The sequence below is a fragment of the Herpailurus yagouaroundi genome, unplaced genomic scaffold (genome assembly GCF_014898765.1).
Source record: "Herpailurus yagouaroundi ecotype Mexico unplaced genomic scaffold, PumYag 140, whole genome shotgun sequence".
Lineage (NCBI taxonomy): Eukaryota > Metazoa > Chordata > Mammalia > Carnivora > Felidae > Herpailurus > Herpailurus yagouaroundi.
Window position 1 is genome coordinate 19,616,624 of NW_024412395.1, and position 25,050 is coordinate 19,641,673.

The 25,050-nt window shown below is 39.2% G+C and overlaps 1 protein-coding gene across 1 annotated transcript in view; it reads left to right on the forward strand.

Moving 5' to 3' along the window:
- THSD7B (thrombospondin type 1 domain containing 7B) overlaps positions 1-25,050 on the forward strand; it is a 1,621,840-nt gene that overhangs the window by 40,489 nt on the left and 1,556,301 nt on the right. The gene's annotated exons all lie outside the window — the stretch shown is intronic.

A 25,050-nucleotide genomic window follows, 5' to 3' on the forward strand; every position in this document is an offset into this window, starting at 1 on the left:
CTGCCACCTCTAGTCTGTGGTTGAAGCTTGGGGCCCCTTCTTCCAGAGATCCCCCATACTCCTGACATCCCTATTCTCTTTTCCTTCATAATATATGTATCCTGTATTTGCATCCCTGAATTTGCCAGTTAACTGAAGCTAGTTTACTACCATCACCTCAATTTCCTTTCTACAGTCTTTGGCGTAGACCCTTCCAAACTTTCTCCTAGTCAACGTCCTTGATTGCAGCATTTTCTTTCTCCTGTTTGTCCTGCTCATACAGCTACTAAATCCATGTTTCTAAAGTGTAGTCATCAAGATAGTATGCATGACCTATCTTGCCTGTAACCATCCCTGAAACACTGCAGGCAATTAATAAGTGTCTTCTTCTTTTTCTGCCTGTCTTATATATACAAAAGCTGGAAGAAGTCCCTAATGATTCTTTGTTTCCACATATGTAAAGTGGGGATAATAATAGTACCAATATTTTCATATAGTTGTTGTGAAAGTTTAGTTATTACTATTACTGAGAAAAATTCCAAGCTATGAATAATTTTATCTTATTCTCATCTGTCATTTGGTATCATTTGATGTATGCTAGCTTCACTCTATTAAAAACGAAGTAATAAATACCTTGAGGAAAAGACAGTGCTTTGCATTTTGGAAGTCTCTAAGCTCTCCACTCTGCTGCCTAGCACAGAGCTGTGAGCCCAGTGGGTGTCAGCAGTAGTGCTCAGCTGGTTCACACCCATGCAGTGTACCCATGCAGGGTGCATGCTCATTGCTAGGTGGTCTGTTCTGATGGCTCAGTGCTTGTGCCACATCAGTTGACAAATATTTGCACATCATCCCCTGCTTGATTGATTTGAGGTAATTGGAGTTTGACATTAGCCAACTGAAAAAGTTAAAATAGATTCAAGGCATACAGGCTTTTGCTCTCTGCCTTCCACCCCCATAATATGAGTTCTGTAATAAACATAAGTTATTACTCTATATTTGGATCCCCCTCATGGCCTCCTGTTATGGGGAGAGACAGCCAGAATAATGTGAGAAACACAAAGAGTGGCAGGAGGCTGCACGTGCAAGTTACACCCGCATTCAGACCTGAGCATAACCAGTGTGCTGACTTGTGGGACAAGTGCCTGTGCCTCTGCCCCTGGCCTGCTGATGGCGCTGTGGGTGGAGCCCATACTTGGGAACCCTGCTGAACAACAGGCATTTCACACTGATAACAATATAAAAAAAAGCCAGGTAGCTTACTGTTACCTTAACGCACTTCTCCCTGAGCAAGTAAGAATTTTTATCAAAGAGCTGATGTAGCTAGCGCTCTTTGTCCAGGTTATACTGTAGCAGGAAAAACACTCATATCTTGGTTTGTTTTTTCCTTTGGAGAGAGACCCCTTCCAGCTTTCACATGCAATTGCTCTTAAGTGTGACTTAACATTTCTCTTCCCAATTCACCACCGAATTTCCCCGAATCCGAACGCACTGCTGAACAGTGAGTCAGGGTATAAAGGGTGGTGAATTGAATGTAACTCTCTTCAGACTGGAGGAAGGGGGAGCGCTGGGAAATCCCAAGGACTCTGCGCTGACTTCAGTCTCTGAAGTTTGGGGAGTTCGGCAGACACCATAGAAAAGCTCCCTTCATCGCTTAAATTGTTTGAGTTCCATGGCAACAGCAGCCTTAGAAACTTGAGAGAGAGAGGGATGGGGGAGCGGGGGATGATTGAGAAAGAGATAAGAAAAGATGACCGAATAGGCCTGGGATTTTATATTCGGCGCTTAACTTGAGAGAGAAGGAAGCGATTGGGGAGGAATGCCCAAGACCGCCGCCTGAGTGATCTCATACCAGCCAAAAGGCAAACGACGGCCTGGCCGGCAGCTGAAAGGAACAAAGGCGGTAGGTGGGTGGATGAGGCAGGGGGATGGGGGGGGGGGGCACAACTCGCCCACGCTTGCGAAGCGCTTCAGCTAGCGTGTGACAGGCCTGGAGTTCTGGCACCGAGAGGGGAGCAACCCAGCCCACAAAGGCTCTGGCCCAGAGAATGGCCTGGCGCGTAATTCAATGCAGGACCCGTGACCACACTGGAGTTGTAGCCTTTTGTGTGAGCCACAACAATGGAGGGGAAGAAATCAGGCCACAGGCTCGCGGCGCAGACGGGCTGGTGCGGATGTGTCTCGGCTCTGGCGGCAACGTGTGCTGCCTTTCAGGCCGTTGCCCGGCAACCGGACGCCGCCCGCCTATGCCTGCGGAGCCCATTGAAAGGCACTGCAGCCTGGTGAAAGGGAGAGCCGCGCGGTTCACAGGCCAGGCTGGGAGAGGAGGAAACAAAGGACAGGGAGCTGGGGCAGGGATCGCATGGGACCGGGGGAATGCCTCCCTCCGTACAAGGGGGAGCACTGGAAGTCCCTTCTTCTGAAGGCCTGAATTGGTGCTCTGCTTTGGCCTAGCGTGTGGACTGCTTGAACAAATATAGCTCTTCCTCCATCTTCAAGTTCACAGCTTTCCTGGCCCAGATGTATTAAATTGTTTGGCTATTGTGTAAAACACATAGACAACAAAAACAAACCCTGTTCAAGTGGCCAGCAGAAAGTCATTTGTTAGGCAGGAATATTTTCCAAAGTAGAACCATGCACCTGGTGGGTGAATTGATGTACACCATATGAAAGTGCTTGATAAATGCAATTTGGTATCTCGGATTGCATCGTGAAACATTAGTGGAAAAACTAGTAATATAAAGTGTGTAGTTAATAGTAATATTACAATGCTAATTTCTTGGCTTACACAAGTAGTCTGCAAACTTTTTCTGTAAAACACCAGAAAGTAAAGACTTCAAGCTTTGTGGCTCTATGGTCTTTGCTGCAGCTACTCAACTGTGCTGTAATACTGGCCAAACCTTGACAGACAATATGTAAAGGAATGGGCTGTGTTCCAATAAAATTTTATTTATGGACACTGAATGTTTAATTTCATATTCTTTACACATGTCATGAAATATTCTTCTTTAGATTTTTTCAACTATTTAAAAATGTAAAAACTCAGGAGCCTGGGTGGTTCAGTCAGTTGAGCATCACACTTTGGCTCAGATCATGATCTCCCAGTTAGTGAGTTCCAACCCCACAACCGGCTTGCTGCTGTCAGTGCAGAGCCCACTTCAGATCTTCTCTGTCCCTCTCTCTGTGCCCCTCCCCTGCTTGCGCTGTCTCAAAAATAAATAAAAAAATTTTTAAAAAATCACACGAAAACTCTTATTTGCTTGCAGGCCCTACAAAAACAGGCAACAGGCAGGATTTGGCCAGTAACCTGCTGCCATTTGTCATCCTCTGGTTTAGACAAATGGAACAAGGCTATGTAAGATGTTAACATTAGGAGAAATTGATGAAGGGTGTATGAGAGCTCTCTGTGCTTTCTTTGCAACTTATCTGTAAATCTAAGATTATTCCAAAATAAAATGGGTCTATTAAAAATATTTAAATGGAAATCTTTTTGGATAGAATGTTTGGAAAGGGGTTTGTGGTGAGGAGAGGGGTCAATTAGAGTTTGTAGTGTGTGTGTGTGTGTGTGTGTGTGTGTGTGTGTGTGTGCATGTGTGTGCATGCACATGCGTGCGCTAGAGACATAAAGGAATGATTTTCCTTAGTATTTATTGACATATGTTACTGAGACCTCCCAAAATGTAACTCCTTGTTACATCACTATATGGGTAATCAAGCCATTAACATCAAACAGCCTGAAAACAAAATAACATTCCAATAATACAGAACCCTTTGACCCTGAGGGTTGGATGAAGAATATTTTCAGCTCCCACTGAACCAGGATGATGGACACCAGAACAAGGAATAAAATCCATTTTGCTCTAATAGGAAACTAGAAAATTCTCAGCAAGCTCATTTTTAACCACACACCCACATATGTGCACACACCCTCCTTTTTTTTTTCCCAATCTGGTTAACATCTATACCAAATAAAGCACATACAAGACTTTTCCTTACAAACCAGGATCTGTATCCCTTTCCTGATATTATTAGTTGTACAAATACAGACTCTTCTCCATATTTGCCTGAAAATGGTATGACATTATGAGACCCTCTTTTTGCCTTCTTTCAGATTGAATTCTGTAACATCCAATCTCAGACTGAACCCTACTGATTAAGAATGGTGAGGAAGTACAGGAGGGCATTTAACAGAAAGCACACCTTCTTTCTGACTGCAATTCTAGAAGGGTGTGGGATGTAGTATAAAGATGATATAAAAGTCTACAAGTAGTAGACTATTTTAACGCCAGGCATGGTGGGCAGAGGGAAGCTTGATAATGAGAGTTGATACTGGGCCTGGTGAGCAGAGGGAAGCTCAGTAATGAGAGTTGATACTGGGAGTGAGGGAGAGACTTGCATAATGTTTCTTGGTAAAATGTGAAGCACCTGGAAATTTGGTGTCAGGGATTTTCTATCGCTCCTGTCCTCTGGTCTCACACTCTCAATTGCTCCACACTAAGACTATTTGATGTTTGTTTTTTCAACCAGAGATATTTCAGGACAACTTTTTTCAAATGTGAACTTTCCCTATGCTGTGGATTGGTCCTGGATTGGGGTGGGAGGTATAAAGATGAATTAGAGATGGCTTCTAGCCTTGAGTGTCAAGGGGTTCTGGGTGCAGATAAGGCCGAGTTTTCCAGTATTGTTGGTGGAGACCAGCATCAGAATCCCTAGGGAGGGTTTTACTTACAAATGCAATCTCCTGAGCCTGTTCCACACTCTGACTTTAATTCTCTGTACAAAGCAATGGGAATCTATATTTTTAGCAAATTCTTCAAGTGACTATTTGACATCCCTAAACATTTGACATCCACTGAAAATGTGAATAGATGTGAAAATGCCTTAAGTATGCTGCTGCTGCTATGAACTGGCTATTACAGAAGCATAGAAAAGGGGTGAGGGTGAAGTCAAAAGGGAAGTTCCCTAAAAATGACATCTGAGCCTAATCTTAAAGAGGAGACAAGAGCAGGGATGAGGGTGACGGATAGCATGATAAAGGGAATGAATGCAGGAAGTGAAATCCTGAAGTGGGAGAAAACCACACCTTCTTATGTAGCTGGAGTATAAGCAGCAAAGAGGAATGAATGTCTAATGGTGGACTTTTGATAGACAGTGGAAAATTCATTTTGAGCAAGGGATCCTCCTTTATGTCACTCTGCCTAATTACAAGTTCAAGTCCACTCCCCAAATATGAGTATATAGTTTTTGGTAAAGGCTTGGATTTTTTCCTCATAGTATATTCTCTGTAATACAGGTACCTAGAGTGCCCATGTGCTCAGTGTCAAAGGGTGGTAGCAGATAAGGGCGTATTAGGTCATTTATGCTACTCTGCTTCCAGACTTGAACATTCCTGGAAATAGAGCTATCTTCCTTTTGATTAGAGTTGGGCTGTCAGCTCTGTGACGTGTAACTGAGGGAGGATGTGTGTTATCCTTTGGTGCTGTTAAAAGAAGTCAGGCAATGCTTCTCTTTGGGGGGGATGATTATGAGGGAGTTATGGGAAAAGAATGTGGTCTCCCCTGGCTCCCCAACCTTCATTTCTAGTTTGGTCTGTCATTGCATCCTCATCAGTATTTCTATCCTCTTCCATTGTTTCTTTTCCTGGACTTTAGCAGGTGGCCTTGGCATTGCAAGACTTTGATTCCTCTGAAAATGAGATGATTGGGTAGTCAGCCTTATCTTCTTTCCCACGGTTTTATGTTTCCTTCCAGGTTGATCTGGTTTCTTTGACTGTCCTATTTTAAGAATGAGGCATTTTGCTTGGTCAAGTGCGTGAATTAATGTAGCCAGGGCAGCTAATCTAGACAGAAAAATACACAACACACAAACCTCCCAACAGCTGCAGAGACCATTATCTATGCTGTTTTTCTTCACCAGCTAGAGAACCTCAATTCATCAAAATAGTTGAAGGCACTTGAAAAGTTAGCACTGACCATTTGGCTCCTGGAAGAGAGAAACATTTGTTTTGTGCTAAAAGTAACCCTTTGTGTCTTGTGGTAAGAGGCCATAGATTTAGGTGAAAGCGAACGGTGACCAGTTATACTAAGTTAGAGAAGAGGGTATTGAGGTGGAGGGGGTGGTGGAAATTAAGAGGCAAAAAAAAATACATTTCTATCTCATCCTTACACAGCCACATCTGCACCCAGTTGCACAGAGCACTTGTGAAAAAACAAACAAAACTCTAGTTCAGAGAATCTGAACCTAGGTACTATTGACATTTTGGGCAAGACAATGTTTTGCTCTAGAGGGCTTTTCTAGGCCTTGTAGGATGTTTAGCAGCATCTTTGGCCTCTACACACCGGATGCCGGTAGCAACACCCCCCTTCATCCCCCCCAGCGGTGACCATCACAAATGTTTCCAGACATTTTGAATATCCCCTGGGAGGTAAAACCAGCCCCTGTTGAGAATCACTGCTCTAGTAGAATCACTTACCATTTTAATAAATCAAGCAGTATCCAAAGTGTTTACAGTTGTGATGGAAAGACAGGATCCTCCAGTGGCTGCATATTTGTGGTTGGCAGCTTTCATGGGCAGATCAGGCTTAAGTGGACATGGAGCATAGCTTCACCTCAAGAATGTGACAGTCACAGCTGTGAGTTGCAGGACGGTTGAAAGAAGTAAATCCTTTTGGATAGGGTATCCTGTGAGCATAATATGTGATATTCATCGGTTTTCAAAAGTAGCTTTAAAGTTTTTTTTCTTCTGAGGCTTTATGCCATTGCTTGTGTCTTCAAGCATATAATTTCAATTCTTCACAGTTCATGGGAGTTGCAGGAGAAACATTTTTTTTTTCTCCCTTCATGTAGCCTGTGGATCTCCTTGACAATATACTAGTATCCATAAAAAAGAGAAATTCACCTGAATTTCTAACTTGTGGTATTTGATTTCACCCAGAGTCGGAGAATGTTCCATACCCCAGATCCCATTAATCTTATGGTAAAAATTAAGCTATAGACTGGTACATCCTTCAGTAGGAAATTCCCATGGTTCCAGGCCCCTAGGGTGGGTCCCTGAGCTGATTCTAGAGGAAGTCCATGCTGCCTTCTCCAAACTGTGTTAAGCCTTTCCTTTGCTCTTATCAGGCTTGCCCTGCCTTTTAATACAATAAGACCTAAACAATGAAAAAGTAGTGCTGAGATTTAGACCAAAAAATCACAAAGGAAGGAAATTTTGAATTACTGCTTTCACTCAGGCTCCCATTCAACAAGTTCCAGTGTTATCAAAAGATCAGGGAATCATATTATACATCCCACAGCATATAATTATCTGCAAATATACTATTATAGGATTAGAATCTTAAAATATCTCAATCCTTGAACTGTTAGGTAAAAATTCCAGAGTACTAGCCAGGATGTCTTGGAGAACCTGGATATAAATTATGGGTACCATCGTAATTCAACTTAACAGAATGTGGTTAAGATTAGTAGTTACCGTATCTTTGGTCTTTAATCAAATTTAATTTGGTCTAGATCTTAATGCCATGCCTAGATATCCTGACCTCCCATATTTATATTGTCATTACAGTAGGATATGCACTGACATATTGACATTAATATGCAGGGATCAAGTTGCTTTCATCTTTCCAATACTGACATTAGTTATGTCTCTTTTAAAGTAGCAGTTTAAGTCTGTGGGTTTTTTGTTGTAAGTCGGCCGAAAGTGAGTGATTGTAGTTTCACTTTATTCTCGTGGGTGTAACTGAGCGCTGTTGGGTTTACCTTGGCATGTGAGATAGTCATAATAACATTAAACTTTAAAATCTCTAGGACAAAATCTAGGATTTGAGTTTCCCTAACTCTTTGCAGAGCTGTTACTTAGCTGGAAAATTACATTTCAATCGAACATTCTATAATTCTCTGAGGTATTGCAGTAAATGAGTGTGAAAATGCCGAGCACATCCCATCCTGGCACTTCTTATTAAGCATATAACATTCTTGAGTGAAAATAACATCACAGAGTAATTTGGTTATTAAGGCAATAACAGCATATCTTGTCCTGGTGATAAAGTAACCTTTTATTAACAGTTTCTTCCTCATTTTAATAACTGCATTAAGAAAGATGCATACTTTTCTTTCACCACTATGTCTAAGGCTGGATGACAAAGATAACTATCCATAGGACTAGTAAATCTAAAGATTTCACATAAATGATTAATAATTAAAGACTTTATAAGTCAGACCTAGAAGGATATATTAGTTTTTTTTTTAACATTTTATTTTTAAGTAATCTCTACACCCAATGTGGGCCTTGAACTTATAACCCCAAGATCAAGAGTTGCATGCTCTACTGACTGAGCCAGCCAGGTGCCCCTAAAGGAATATATTACAGGTGGGTTGGTAGATGGTAGGGTTACAGGTGATTTGTTAAAGAAGTTTTTTACTTGTGCTTATCTGTGTTATCAAAATTTCTGCAATTCACATGTATTATTGTGTATTTCAAAAGCTTTATTTTGAGAGGGTTAATGGATCTTTCTAGATATTTTACCACAGAAATTCACATTATATTAAACCACAGAAATTCAGTAAAATTTTTTTCATCCCATGAAGATATTTTGATTGCTTAAAATGCATAAAGGCAATATTTTCACTCCTACAGCTTGCTTAACAAAGAAAGAAGTAAGTCATTCTTAGCTTTTGGTTTAGGATATTCCTAGGGAGATGTGAGTATATTATGTATTCATTTAAGCATCTCAGGTGGATCAAACTGAAACAAATGAAAGAGTTCATTATGAATTCAATTGACTTGCTTTTTAAGGATAAGTGGTGTTTGGAATGTATTCAGATACATTCTTGGTAAATGTTTTTAATTTGGTTAAATATGATTTGAGGAGATCATAGCTACACAAGAGCAGCCTTGTAATATAAAGGTATGAGGAAATAAGCACAGCTACCTGCCACTCAATTTGCTCCAAACTTTCATGTTCTTTCTATGCATCTATTATTACACAGTGGAAAAAAAAAAGAGAAAAAAAAACATTAAGTAGGAAGCAAAAATGCATATCAATAGCCAATTAGTCAAGAATGTATGTTGAGTACATATTCCATGCAAGTCATTTGACTGGGTGCTGTGGGGAACTCAAAGCCTTAGCAATTTTCTACCATTATAGAACTTGACACATAATAGGTGCTTAACAAATATTTGTTTTGAGTGAACACATGAAGTCATGAATGATGAGTTGTGATAATGAATAAATAAATGTAGAAATTCAGAGAAAGGAACCTTGACTATGGTCTGGGTAGTTTTTACCAAGAAGATGGAACTTGACTTTGGCCTTGAAATATGGGTACTTCTTTTTTTTTTTTTTTTTTTAACGTTTATTTATTTTTGAGACAGAGAGAGAGCATGAACAGGGGAGGGTCAGAGAGAGAGGGAGACACAGAATCTGAAACAGGCTCCAGGCTCTGAGTGGTCAGCTCGACGCGGGGCTCGAACTCACGGACCGTGAGATCATGACCTGAGCCAAAGTCGGACGCTTAACCGACCAAGCCACCCAGGCGCCCCGAAATATGGGTACTTCTTGATGGAGAAGGTAGGGATAGATGGATTCACAAAGATCAGATCTTTCCTGAGTAGGAGGGAAGGTTGTACTTAGGAAGAGAAAGAGAAAGTGGTCAGGCAGAAGAACTGTTCAGATATAGAGATAAACCCAGACCTGCTCATTCCACCTGTGTGTGGAATTGTCTTGAGGGGACTCTCGGGTCCATTTTCATGGAGTTCATTGAGATCTCTGGCATTCTGTTTAGTTTCCAGTTCTTGTCTAACTTCTCACCTTCTCACTAATATTACTCACTTATGCCCCAGCAAGGCTGACAGTTTAGGATACCTGACGCCTACTTTGCTATTCTTACAGGTATGAGTTTAGACCATTGCTGCTCAGAGCTTAAGGAGAACTGACTGGAGAAACTAATCTAAAGGGAAGGTTGTTTGAAGAATTCCTGTAGCTAGTGGTTTTCATGGGAAAAATACATAGTGACGATAAGATATATATTTATATGTGTCATGAGGTCATATATATATCATACTGTGCTTTATATATATGTGCACACACAAAAAACATGTTTTATTTATTATGTTAAATTATATTTATTTCATATAATAATATGTGTGTATTCACAATGAAAGAATACTCTAGGGGTGCCTGGGTGGCTCAGTTGGTTAAGCATCAGACTCTTGATTTCAGCTCAGGTCATGGTCTCATGGTTGATGGGTTTGAGCCCCACGTTGGGCCCTGTGCTGGCAGCATGGAGCCTGCTTGGGATTCTCTCTCTGCCGCTCCCCAACTTGTGCATGTGGACTCTCTCTCTCAAAAATAAATGAATAAACATTAGAAAAAATAAAAAAATAAAGAATAATTCTGTATCTTGCAGTTTGGATGATATATATTCTAGTCTGTTCTAGATATATTCTATTTTATTCTATTCTGTTTTGTATTTCATTTCTTAAAATGCTCATCATGCCTCACTGAATTCATTTCACACCCCGTAATGAGTCTACCCATAGACTGAAAAACTTGACTCTAGTCAAAGTTTCTCAAACATCAGTGTGCATCAGAATTACTTGGGAAACTTTTAAAGAAGAAACCTAAGTTTCTGAAGCCCTTTACTTAAAAATTTGGGTTCATTACATTTTAGGGGAGTTCTAGGAATCTACATTTAAAAATCAAGTATCCTAGTTTGTATTGATGATTATAGATCACATCTTGAGGAACATGACATCTAGATATTAAAAAAAAAAAAAAATCCATTCCAAATTAAGCCAGGCCAGCTAAAACTAGATCCTGTTGCTCTGGAGCCCCTCATTTCTAGTATGCTCACTAATTTTCACTCCCCCTCACCCTTGGTATTATACCAACTGCCTACATTACAGGATGTATTTACTCTAAGAATATTATTGAGAACAGTTATTGTTCACCAAAGAGCACAATATTCTGTGTGCAGACCTTAGAAATTTCTGTCTGTTCTTGGTATCAGAAACTATTGGGCTTATCCTGAGAGGTTAGTTTGTGTTTATCTTATTTACACAGTGATTTCAAGTGTCAGATTGTGTACTTCTCACAACATGCATTTTGTATAACAACCTTACTCTTGGTTTTATCTTATTTTCTAACCATAATTATTCCTTTGTTTTAATTTAGTGACCAACATATTTTAAATTTTATGTTATCTTGTGAGAAGTTTTGTAAACTCCCTGAAATTTTCTTTTGGAAGAAGGGAGATATATAAGTAAAGGATAAAAATGATAGGGAAAAATATTTAGGACTCATCTAATAGATGTGGCCATTATCAAGCCTTCCACTCATTGTTGTCTGTCTTTTCCCCTGAGCTACGTAGCCATTCCTTTCTGCCTTAAGTCCATAGCTGAACAACTTTAATCCTTAACTATTCTGTTTAGTCTTTTTGTCTCTAATTTGCCCTGAATTTATCCATCCTGTATAATTCCATCAGACCAATCCTCTTAAAACTGTCTTTCATTGTGTCCTCCTCCTACTTAAAGACCTTTAATGGTTCTCTTGGTCTTGCAGAGGGGGTTCTCTTCAGTCTGATCTCTTTTGACTTCTGCGCCTACTTGACATATCCTTGTACTTCCTGCAGGTCTACCATAGTACTAAGCTTAAAGGGTAGTGTTTCCTACATGTTGATGGAAGGTGATGTAATCTGCTCAAATCCTACTGCCCTTTTTATATTTAGCTTCTGAAGAAGAAAAAGTAACAGTATTAAAAGTTAGATATTTAAAAAATGTTTATTTATTATGAGAGCTAGACAGAGAGTGTGAGCAGAGGAGGGACATACACAGAATCTGAAACATGCTCCAGGCTCAGAGCCCGATGCTGGGCTCAAACCCATGAGCTATGAGATAATGACCTGAGCTGAAACCAAGAGTCAGATGCTCAACTGACTGAGCCACCTAGGTGCCCCCAAAGTTAGATATGTTTAATATCAAGGCTCAAAGAGGCAGATGCAGTCTCTGTCTTCAGTTAACTCACAAATTTTGTTGGGGAAAAAGAATCTATACACTGAAAATAAAAAATAATGATGCCAAGTGCACTCTGCTAAGGTCCATATGAAAGGTTCTGACGATATATTAAATCCATGTTCAGAGTGAAAAGTACTTAAAGTCCTAGACAGAGTCTACAATGCTCTAATTGTACCTCTCAATGGACACTTGTATCAAAGGTGCCAAGAAAGAAAAGCCAACTTATGGAAGAGAGAAATGAAGAAGCTTGTTCATTGGAGAAAAGCTATTTGTCTTATCTGTAAAACTAGAAATGTTTAGAAGCATTACTTTACTTAATATCTTCACCTAACCTACTATTTATAAAATTGTAAATTATATTGATCTTCCTCTCTTCCTTCTCAGTACAGTGGAATAGGCTTGTATGTATGTAATGCAATCAATGTAAGGTATGATTGCCTTGATGATATCTAGCAAGTTAAATATTGCATAAACCGCCCGTTGGTTGAGAATCACGTAACTAAAGAGGTCATCAACAAATCTCTAGGGAAAGTCTGCAAGGGTACTTAAATCTGCCATGAAAACAAATAAAGGTCCACATTCCTAGAATCTAAAATATAGTAACCCAAAGTGAACCTCATGATATTCAGATTGTGTCTAAGAGAATGAGTAATATTTGCTCATTTGCTTTTTTTAGAGTCCTAGAAGGCCACAGTTGTTTTAAGCAACTGCAAAATAACCAAACAGAAATTTGGAATGAAATTAAGATTTGGTTGGAGCATTCTAAATTTTCATTAAATAGTATGTTTAAGTCCCAGATGCTCTATGAAGCACTCATAAATAATGTGATTTCTGTCTTTAAGAGCAGACATTTGCAAGGAGCTTCTCAGTTAAGGTGTAGATATAAAATACTTTCTTGTAGAAATATAGTGTGATGTCTTTTGTATAAGAAGATAATGTTTCTGACCTACTGTCATTTATTTTGAGGTTTTTTTTCTCTCCATATTCTCTCACTTTGCTACCTTCACAACCAAGCACATATTTACTGAAAAAACAATTCATGGAATGAAACACAATGATATGAGCTGCATAAAGTTAGTTTATCACTCCTGCTTTTAGAATTTCAGTGGTCTGTGATAGCTAACTGAACTAACCAGCAAAAGACACTTAGATTGGAGAGGGCCTTAATCTGGTTCAGGGCAAAAGAAATATTCATTATATAAATCAACTTTTTTCTGAATTTTTGCATTATACACATTAAAAATTTTTTAATGTTTTTATGTTATTTTTGAGAGAGAGGGAGACAGAGCGTGAGTGGGGTAGGGGCAGAGAGAGAGAGGGAGACACAGAATGTGAAGCAAGCTCCAGGCTCTGAGCGTCAGCACAGACAGAGCAGGGCTCGAACCCACGAACAGTGAGATCATGACCTGAGCCAAAGTCAGATGCTTAACTGATTGAGCCACGCAGGTGCCTCACATTATATACATTTTAAAAATAGCTTTCTTTTTTTTTTTTATAATTTTTTTAATGTTTATTTATTTTTGAGAGAGAGAGACAGAGTGCGAATGGGGGAGGGGCAGAGAGAGAGAGGGAGACACAGAATGTGAAGCAGGCTCCAGGCTCTGAGCTGTCAGCACAGGGCCCGATGCGGGGCTCAAACTCACAAACTGTGAGATCATGACCTGAACCGAAGTCAGACACTCAACTGACTGAGCCACCCAGGTGCCCCTAAAAATAGCTTTCTTGAGGTGTAATTGGTATACAGTAAATTGCCCATATATAAGTATACAATTTAATAAATTTTGACATATATGTACACCCATGTAATCACTGCCACAAATCAAGATAACGAACATATTCTGTATTCATTACTCTCCAAAGTTTCCTGATGTGATTGCCTCTCCCCAGCCTATTCCTTCCAATACCCCCAGGCAACTACTCTTTTGCTTTCTGTCACTATAGATTAATTTGCATTTTCTGGAATGTTATATAAAGTAACCATACAATATGTGGTCTTGTCTGGCTTCTTCTACCCAGAGGTTATTTTGAGATTCTCCCAGATTGTAGCATTCATCAACAGTTCATTCCTCTTTATTGCTGAGGAATATTCCATTGCATGAATATACTGCAATTGTTGATCCATACACCTCTTGAAGGATATTTGACTCATTTCCAGCTTTGGACAATTACAACTAAAGCTGCTATGAATATTCATGTATCAGTCTTTATATAAATTTTTTTTTCAACGTTTTTTATTTATTTTTTTGGGACAGAGAGAGACAGAGCATGAACGGGGGAGGGGCAGAGAGAGAGGGAGACACAGAATCGGAAACAGGCTCCAGGCTCCGAGCCATCAGCCCAGAGCCTGACGCGGGGCTCGAACTCACAGACCGCGAGATCGTGACCTGGCTGAAGTCGGACGCTTAACCGACTGCGCCACCCAGGCGCCCCAAGTCTTTATGTAAATATATTCTTTCATTTCTCTTGGGTAAATATGTAGGAGTAGAATGGCTGGATTATGGGGTAGGTCTATGTCTAATTTTTTAAGAAAAAAACTATTTTCAAAGATAGTTGTATTATTTTACATTCCCATCAGCATTGTATGTTCCAGTTCTGCACATCACAAACATGTGGCATGATTAGTCTTTTCAGAAATTTCTTGTTTAGTCTGCAAATATTTAGGATTTTTCAGGATTTTAGGATTTCTTGTTTAATTTCATTGTGGTCTGAGAACATACTTTATATGTTTTCTATTTAAAAATTTTTGTTAAGGTGTGTTTTATGGCCCATAATATGGTCTATCTTGGTGAATATTACATATAAATTGAGAAGAATGTATATTCTGCTATTGTTGGTTGTAATATTCTGTAAATGTTAATTAGATCCAGTCAATGATGGTATTGTTTAATCCAACTGTATTCTTACAGATTTTTCTGCTTGTTGGATCTATCAGTTACTAAAAGATGGATGCTGAAGTCTATAGCTATAATATTTGTCTATTTCTACTTGCAGTTCTACCAGTTTTTGCCTTATGTATAAGATGCTTTGTTGTTAGGTGTATCCATGTTAAGGATTATTATATCTTTTTGGAGAATTGACCAATTTATCATTATTCCTGAAAATTCCTGAAAATCTTCCTTGTTCTGAAGTCGACTTTGTCTGAAATTAACATAGCTACTCCATGTTTCTTGTGGATATACCATTAGCATGACATATACATATATATATACATATGTATATATATATATTTATTTATTTATTTATTTATTTATTTATTTATTTATTTTTAGCATGGTATCTTTTTCCATCCCATCCCATCCCATGATATATCCTTTTCTATCCATGCACTATACATTTAAAACTAATCTAAGTTTACTTTCAGATAACACTGTAACACTTCATGGGTAATTGGTAACGAAATTTTTTCAGTGTTTTTATGTTTGGAAAAAAATTTATTTTGCCTTTGTTTAGAATGATATTTTCTTTGGGTATAGAATGCTAGGTTGACAGTTTTTCTTTCAGTGCATTAAAGATGTTGCTCCACTGTCTTCTCACTTACACTGTTTCTTAATGAAAAATTGGCTGTCATCATTATCTTTGTTCCTCTTTCTGTAATGTGCCTTCTTTGGTCTGATTTTTTTTTTTTTTTTTAAGGATTTGTCTCTTCCTCACTGGATTCGAGCAATTTGATTATCATGTGTTTTGGTATAGTTCTCTTCTTTCTTGTGCTTGAAGTTTTTTGTGTCTTGGATCTGTGGTTTTATAGTTTTTCATCAAATTCGGGAAAATGTTGTCTATAAGTTCTTCAAATATTTTGTCTATCCCTGTAAACCATTTCAAGGACTCCAATTACTTTTATATTATGCTCCTTGAAGTTGTCCCAGAGCTCACTGGTTTTCTTTCCCTTTTTTTTTTCTTTTAAGATTCTTTCCCACTTTGCATTTTATTTTGTATACTTTCTATTGCTGTCTTTAAGTTGACTATTTTTTTTTTTTTTGAAAAAGAGAGAGAGAGAGAGAGAGAGCAATAATTGGGGGAGAAGGGCAGAGGGAGAGAGAGAGAATCCTAAGCAGGCTCCATGCTTAGCACAGAGCCAGACATGGGGCTTAATCCCACAATCTGAGATCATGACCTGAGCCCAAATCAGGAGTTGGTCACTCAACTGACTGAGTCCTCCAGGCACCCCAAGTTGACTAATCTTTTCTTCTTTAAATTTTTTTTAATGTTTATTTATTTTTGAGAGAAAGAGCTTGAGTGGGGAGGGGCAGAGAGAGAGGGAGACATAGAATCCCAAGCAGGCTCCAGGCTCTGAGCTGTCAGCACAGAGCCCGACGTGGGCCTCAAACTCACGGACAGCGCAATCATGACCCAAGCTGAAGTTGGCCGCTTAACTAACTGAGCCACCCAGGCGCCCCAGCTAATCTTTTCTTCTGCTATGTCTCCTCAGCTCTTAATACCATCCATTATATTTTCATTTTAAAACATTGTAGTTTTGGGGCGCCTGGGTGGCGCAGTCGGTTAAGCGTCCGACTTCAGCCAGGTCACGATCTCGCGGTCCGTGAGTTCGAGCCCTGCGTCGGGCTCTGGGCTGATGGCTCAGAGCCTGGAGCCTGTTTCCGATTCTGTGTCTCCCTCTCTCTCTGCCCCTCCCCTGTTCATGCTCTGTCTCTCTCTGTCCCAAAAATAAATAAACGTTGAAAAAAAAATTAAAAAAAAAATAAAACATTGTAGTTTTCATCTCCAGAAGTTTTATTTTTTTAACGTATATCTCATGACTCTTTGCAATATCGAATATTTGTTTTAATATCATTGTCTGCTAATTCTAACATCTGTTTTTCAATTGACTGATTTTTTTCCCCTTCTCATTATGGGTTGTATTTTCCTGCTTCTTTATATGTGTGGTAATTTTTGACTGGATGCCAGACATTGTGAATTTTACCTTGTTGGGTGGGAATAATGTGAATCATGAGGTTTTCCAATCTGGCTGGTGGTAACAGACCCTCTTCTCTACCCTATGTAAATACTAGACATTGTTCCCTCTTATCCTTTCAGGTAGCTCTTTCCCCTGGCTGGAGCTTTGGGGAGCTTCCCACATGTGTATTGTTATTAGTACTCAGCTGAATTCTCAATGGGGACCTGCTGCTCATCTCTCGAATTCTCTCTCTGTGCAATTCTTTCCTTTTCTGTATTCTGTATTATGCAATCTAGCTATCTTTATCTCCCTAGAGTTTCAGCTCCATCTCCTTAACTCAGTAGGGATTGGAGACTCACTAGACTCAGCCTGGGGTCAGCCCCTGTGCTACAGCATGAAAATTCTCTCAGAGTGATAAGTTGGTATAATCATAGGGCTCACCTCAGCACTATTGACATTTTGAACCAGTAATTCTTTGCCATAGTGGGCCAGAGTACATTGCAGAATGTTTATCACCAGAAGTGTATGAAAGTTCCAATTTTTCTACATCTTTGTCAATACGTGTTTTATCTATTTATTATTATTATTATTATAGTTATCCTAGTGTGTATGAAGTGATACCTCATGGTCATTTAAAAAATATTTTTTTTAATGTTTATTTGTTTTTGAGACAGACAGTGTGTGAGCAGGGGAGGGGAAGAGAGAGAGGGAGACACAGAATCTGAAGCAGTCTCCAGGCTCTGAGCTGTCAGCACAGAGCTGGTGATAGGGCCGAACCCACAAACCATGAGATCATGACCCGGGCTGAAAACAGATGTTTAGCCATTTTAAGGTTGTTTTATTTTTTTTAATGTTTATTTATTTTTGAGAGTAAGAGAGAGAGAGAGAGTGAGTGAGCATGAGTGGGGGAGAAGCAAAGAGAGGGGGAGACACAGAATTCAAAGCAGGCTCCAGGCTCTGAGCTGTCAGCACAGAGCCTGATTGGGGGCTAGAACTCACAAACCACAAGATCATGACCTGAGCCACCAGCTGCCCTGTACCTCATGGTCATTTTGATTTGCATTTCCCTGATGACAGATTATGTTGAACATTTTTTTTAATGTGCTTATTATCATTTGTAAGTACCTCTGGCCTCTACCCACTAATAGTGCCACTAGTTATAACAACCAAAAACATCTCCAGACATTGCCAAAAATCCCTTGGGAGCCAACATTGCTTCTGGTTGAGAACCACTTATTTAGGGATTTGAACACAGACCCCTCAACCTGTTATTTAAGTCTCCAAGATATATTCCCATCTAACCTCTCCCAGCCTCATCATCCACCATTTTACTTATTCCACTCTCTAGTCCAACAACTATGTGCTGTTCCCCTATCAGGCCTTGAATATCAGTGCCCCTCTGACCTCTCTTGTGCTGTTGTTTGCCTGAAATCCTTCTCTATCTCTCTGTCTTCCAAAACTCTTCCTGCTTTAAAAGACTTACTACAAACACCTAACTTTTCCATAACCCCCTTTCTGATTTTCTAATCTGATAAGATTTTCTTCTACTAGTGGGTGTTTCTCACTCCATTAGTAATTGTAAGCATCTTGATGCATCTTTCCCTTACGTTCTGCACACTTAGGGCCCTGCCCTAAACTGTACATAGCAAGTAATCCATATGTATTTATTGAATTGTTAGTTTGTGTTTTTACATATTTAAGGTTCTTTTAAAAATATATATGTCTGTTACAACTCAATAATAAAAAGGTAATGCAATAATAAATGTGCAAAGGATCTAAGTAGAGATTTCTTGAAATAGGAGATACAAATGGTCAGTAAGCACATGAAAAAATGTTCAACATAATTAGTCATTAAAGAAATGCATATCAAAATGACCATGAGATACCACTTCATACTCACTAGGATGGCTATAATCAAAAAGACAGATAAAACATGTATTGACAAAGATGTAGAGAAGTTGGAACCTTTATGCACTTCTGGTGGGAATGTAAAATGGCATAGTTATTTTGGTGATTAATCTGGTAGTTTCTCAAATGGTTTAAACACACAGTTACCATATAATCTAGTAATTCCACTTCTAGCTATAGACAGATCCAAGAGAAATTGAACATAGGTCCTCACAAGAACTTGTATTCAGGTGTTTGTAGCAGCATTATTCATAATATCCCCAAAGTGAAAACAACCCAAATGCCACCAACTGAATATAAAATGTGGTATATCCATACAATGGATTGTTATTATTCAATTAAAAGAAATGAAGTACTAATACCTACTGCAGTGTGAATGATCCTTAAAAACATATAAAAGAAGCTGGTCACAAAAGGCCACGTATCATGTGATTACATTTATAGGCGTGCATGACCCTGAATATGCTTATAAAGCAATTGAATTTTACGCTTTAAAGGAGTGAATTGTACGGTGTGTGAATTAGATCTCAACGAAAAATTTAAAAAGGCGTATCTGTAATTAATGTTCAAAAGAGAGATATGTTACATGTGAAATATCAATAAATATATAAACTATCTTGATAAAAAAACAGTCCTTTTCTATGAGAAAACAATTGGACAGCAAAGCCAGTTTTCCTGGCGAGAAGAAAATTGCTCACGCTTTCACAAATCTGCCTGTGGACTAAACAGATGAATTCTGCTAGGATGGATGCCACTTTTTTTTTTTTTTTCTTTTTTGGTAAGACATCATCCTTTTTGGTACATTGTTATTAAGTTTTAGCTTGTTATCACTTCTCACAGATTTGATAAAGTCCCACCTGAGCACGTTTACTGTATTTTATATTGTATTATTAGAATATGCACCCAAGGCTTGTCTTTGGCCTTTGCAAAAGGCAAGAGTAGCCATTACTTTCTATATTCATAATATGACCACCCTGAGTTAAATAAGATGGGCTTTACTAGCATAAGGAGCAAGTACTTAAAGCAGAATAATTAAGAAGCAGGTTTGAAGATCAGATCTGATATATTCCCCTCTTATCCGATCTGATACATTCCCCTCTGCTTTCTGGACAGACTCTGCAGAATATGCTTGTACTCCTTCAGGTACTCCTTCAGTTGTATGTTAGATGTTCTTCATGCAAACTGTTGTAGATTTATGTCTTGAGTTTCACTGGTGCAAACACTCAGAGAAAAAGGAACACATTTTCAGAAGACTCCAAACCAACTTTCAAAATAATTTTGTTAGATGCTGAGAAAGCTTTATAAGCCCAAAGAATGTTAGATTGACTGGGCATTTAAAATATTATAAATCTATACTTTTGATATTATTATGAACTGGGTTAGTACAAAAAACTAGGCACTTAATGTATTTTCTTCTTTTGTTGTGATAGGTAGAATGAAAACATTAATTATTTTAAGTCTTCTTACTAGGAATATTTTAGGTTATTACTTGGGATATTTTTCAGATACAGAAATAAATAATATGTTATACACATTCATTGTTAAGACGGGCATTTTAAAGGCCCCTTGTTAATAAACTACTGAAATAAAAATTATGTTAATTTTAAGGTGTTTCAGGAAAAAAAATGTCCCTTGCTGGAAATCCATCCTGTGTGTATGTGTTTCAGTGCAGGCTGTAGAATTAATTATACCCCTCTGATGGTTAATTAGTTTTGGGTAATCTGTTTTACTGGAAGAGCCAAAAATGTAATGAAAAGAGCTTTTTGGGGGCTCCTGGGTGGCTTAGTTGGTTGAGTGTCCAACTTCGACTCAGGTCATGATCTCAGGTTTGTGAATTCAAGCCCCGCATTGGGCTCTGTGCTGACAGCTCGGAGCCTGGAGCCTGCTTTGGATTCTCTGTCTCCCTTTCTCTCTGCTCCTCCCCTGCTCATGCTCTGTCTCTCTCTCTCCTTCAACAATAAATAAAAACATTAAAAAAAAAAGAGCTTTTTGAATTTTGTTTTTTAACCAGCTTTATCTTAGTGTGTAAGTAGTAAAAGCAAATCAAAGGGCTGCTTGGCTGGGAACCTCTTGGTAAAGTAATCAGCTTTGATGTTTGTCTTTTGATAATCCACATAATTTTGGGTAGAGGAAAGGCCAGATCTTCAAGATTTGCCTCCATTGACCAGGATCTGACAAGCTTGCAAATTCTAACTTTAAATGGGGGCGCCTGGGTGGCGCAGTCGGTTGAGCGTCCGACTTCAGCCAGGTCACGATCTCACGGTCCGGGAGTTCGAGCCCCGCATCAGGCTCTGGGCTGATGGCTCAGAGCCTGGAGCCTGTTTCCGATTCTGTGTCTCCCTCTCTCTCTGCCCCTCCCCCGTTCATGCTCTGTCTCTCTCTGTCGCAAAAATAAATAAACGTTGAAAAAAAAATTTAAATGGCAGCACCTGGAGTTCTGGGCTTCATGAGCAGGCAAATAATAAGCAATAGGAAAAACATACACTACTCAGTGGAAACCATGAAAACTAGAAAAGGCACAAAGACCAAAACCTTTGAGAATAGGACATATTTGAATTTTGAATCGGAAAAGAGTTTCAAGGTTTTGATTTTAATTTGGATCATGGAGAAAAGTGGGGCCCGAAGAGGTTAAATGAAATATCCATGATCAATAGAAAGTTAATGCTAGAACCAGAACTGAAACCCAACACCTTGGCATGTTTTTACTCCTATACCAATCATTTATACTCTTGGTCATTCACTCATTTCACAAGTATTTATTAAGTGCATACGATGTTCCAAGTTCTGTGGTGGACACTGGGCTTTTAATAGTGAATACATAAAATGATTCCCACCCTCGTGGATCTTACATTTGGTAATAGAGATTGATATTAATCTGTCCTGTGTACACACATAACTGTGAACTCTGGAGACAGGGTGCTATAAGAACACATCATAGGGAAGCCTGGCTAGTGAGGGCAGTCAGAGATGGGGCCCCACCTATTCATAAATCCACACCCAATTTTTCTTGTCCCTCAAGTCTACTGTCCTATTTTGACTTCCAGACCTGATTGTGTCTATGTTCACATCTCTCCACCTCAAATGAAGTCTCTTTACTTTTTTACATGGCAAATATCCACTTGTCTTTCTGGGCCTTTAAATGTCATTTCCATAAAGAAGCCTTCCTTGACCCCACCGATTAGGTTATGTGTGGCCATGATACAATCTCCTAGCACTATATACTTTTTCATAGTAACACTTCTCACTATTAATTGTGCGATTGTTTATTTAAGATCTGGCCTCCTCACTAGACTGGAAGCTCCTCGAAGGCAGAGACCATGACTGTCCTGCTCCGTCCTGTGAACAGTCCTGCCACATAGTAGATTACTCAACAAATATTGACCAAACAATTGGTTAAGTGAATGATCCTGTCTCTGAGCTGTCATTAATAATGTTGACCATCTTTCTCCTTGAAGCCTCTAAAGTCCATGAAGCTAGAAGCAACTTGATTTATGTAAGGGACACCTTCCCTGTTGCCCTTTTTTCTTGCTCTTTCTTCTATCTTGAATTTTTGTAGTTTTTGACATAAAACAATCCTCTCCCTAGACCTTACTTTCCTCTTTTTACTCTTTGGGGAAATTAGCCAAAATTAATGCAGGGATCTAATTAGTTTTGGTTTCAAATGGAAAGCTCCTTATTTGGGGTTTGTCTGTTCATATGCCTCTCGTATAGCTGGCATAAATGCTCTGCAATAAAGAAATCTACTCTGATGGTCTTGTGAATTCTCTTTCAAAATATATATTTCCTTGACATGTCTGGGCAGGGGCATGTTCTGATAAGAAAATTCTGTTAGTGTATACTGGCCCACCAGTGTATATAGGTCCTGAAGTGGCCTGACTTCCTGGTAGAGATAGAGACACAGAGGAAGAATAACTCAGAACAAAAATAAATTTAAAAAAGGAGAAATATCAAGAATTACAGAAGTCTGTAGGGGAAGCCCATGGAAAAAGCAATGTGCTGATATAGAAAGCAACAAAAGATACTAAAAAAAGAATAAATAAATTTTTATAGACTATTCAGACTTTCCATGTTGGCTATGCTCATTTAAGGAGAACATGTTCATGTCTCTTGTTTATCCTTCAACTCAGTCCTGTGCATTATTGAACATGTGTTGAATACCTACTCCATGTAAATCTAGCAGGACTATGGAAATGAAGAAGGTCATGATTTCCTTCAGAAAAACAACCATCTAGTAGGAGCTGTAGATAGATTTATGAATATAATGCCAGGTATAAACAGTGTCCACCAAATAAGAGGCATAAACAAAATGTAATAGGAGCCCAGAAGAATGCATGGCAATTGGACCAAGCGGAATCAATGCTGTTTTTTATGGAGGTTTTAGCATTTAATCAGGGTAAAAAAAAATGGGCTTCAGCAGTCATATGTGGTACAGCAGAAGGAGTGGTGGCAGGGAGAATGGGGACAAGAAGGGAAGATATTCCAGGCTGAGGGGATAGCTTGACTGAAACCATGGAGTTACAGTACATTTGAAAAACTGTTGAGTTGACCCTAAAGTATATGGTATGAGGCTGGAGAGGTTTGGTAGGGCATAAGAACAGAAAAATATTTGAGGCCAAATTGTAGAAGGTCTTCAGTTCTGTGCTAAGGAGGTTGGATTGGATTCAAGCAGGCTAGGGCTTTACAAAGTTCATGAAACTCAAAGTGCTTAATCATCTTCCAAACCCAGAAATTCTATGGACATCTATTTTAATTTATTTTCAGTTTATAATTTTTAGATTCATTTCATGGAATAGTTTGGTTAGATGTTTATGTTTTTTGTTTCTGTGTTCCTGGCACTTTGCATGCAACCTTGCTCATATAGGCATTTGATAAATTTGTTGAGTGTTGTTCACTCCCCCTTGGGCCTTGTTTATACACAAATTAGAAACTTCTATCACAATTTATCAACTCAGTTCCATACAAGTGACCAATCTGGACCATTCAGGGTAAACGAAACTTTCCCACTGGTTTCCCCCTGTATTCTAACCTGTCTGTATAATCAAGCCAAGATTTCTAATTTGTCTTGCTTTTGTGCGCATAGCCAACTTAAGCTCCTTTTTGATTTTCCTTTGGATTGCCAACATTCTATTTGGTAAGAAGACAGCCAACTTAGATAATTGGAGACAAAAAAGAAAAAAAGTGTTTTTCCGTGATGAGCAGTCAGTCCTTCAGTTCCTCTTAATTTTCCTGATAATTGCTTTAACCCAGCACTCCAAGCTGCCTAGCTTAGTTTCTACATTTCAGGGTCTGGTGCACAATTCCTTGGAATCAGTTGACATGTTAACTCTGAACCTTCAGAGAAGAAAAGCTTTCCCTTCTGCACAGTCACATATGCCTGAACGGCTTGCCTCTTTACATACCGAACAGGCTTGGTTGCCTTTGCAGAAAATTAAATAACTCATCCTTTTTATACCAGTGCCAAACATCAAAAGGGCCAACTACCTACTGAGTAGTGTTCAAAGACCAGCTTAAAAAAATCAAGACAGGAATGAAAGCCAAGGTTTTCTGCAAAGCAAATGCTTGCAAGAAACCTCTGGTAGTCATGGAGTAAAATCCCATTTTTGTAGTTTCACTTTGTGCTTTTAGATACATTGGGCTGGTGTTCCCCTCCCACCCTTGCCTGTCTTATTCCCAGGGGTAAGTTGGGTATTTTTTCCCTTTTTGGAATGGAATTAATTTAGACCTGTTTGATGAAATGTGCAGTAAAAATGTATTATAAATGTTGATATCAGGGAAAGGAGATGATACGCCTGTGGGAAGAATGGTAGGACCCATAGTATGGCTGAGTCCATGGAATGCTTTCTATTGGGGCAGAATTGTACCACAGAAGCCTGTTGGATTAGTCTAGTTTATGTCACCCATTAAAACCTCTGTCTTGCATGAAACCGCCTCTGTTTCCTATTGGTTCTGGGCTAAGTTGGGAGGTGGTTTGGACCTCACTCCTCCATGGCTTTGCTTTCTGTCTCCCTCTCTTGCTAATGTGCCAAGTCTTTGTCATCAACACCTGTCTGTGCCTCATCAACACCTGTCTGTGCCTGTCAAAGACAATAGCCTCTTGCCCTTGCCCTGTTCTTTCTTCCTTCCTTCCTCTCTCCCTCCATCCATTCTTCCTTCCCTCCCACTCTCCTTCCTCCCTCCCTTCTTCCCTCCTCCTCCCTCTCTCTCTCTCTCTCTTCCTTCCTTCCTTCCTTCCTTCCTTCCTTCCTTCCTTCCTTCCTTCCTT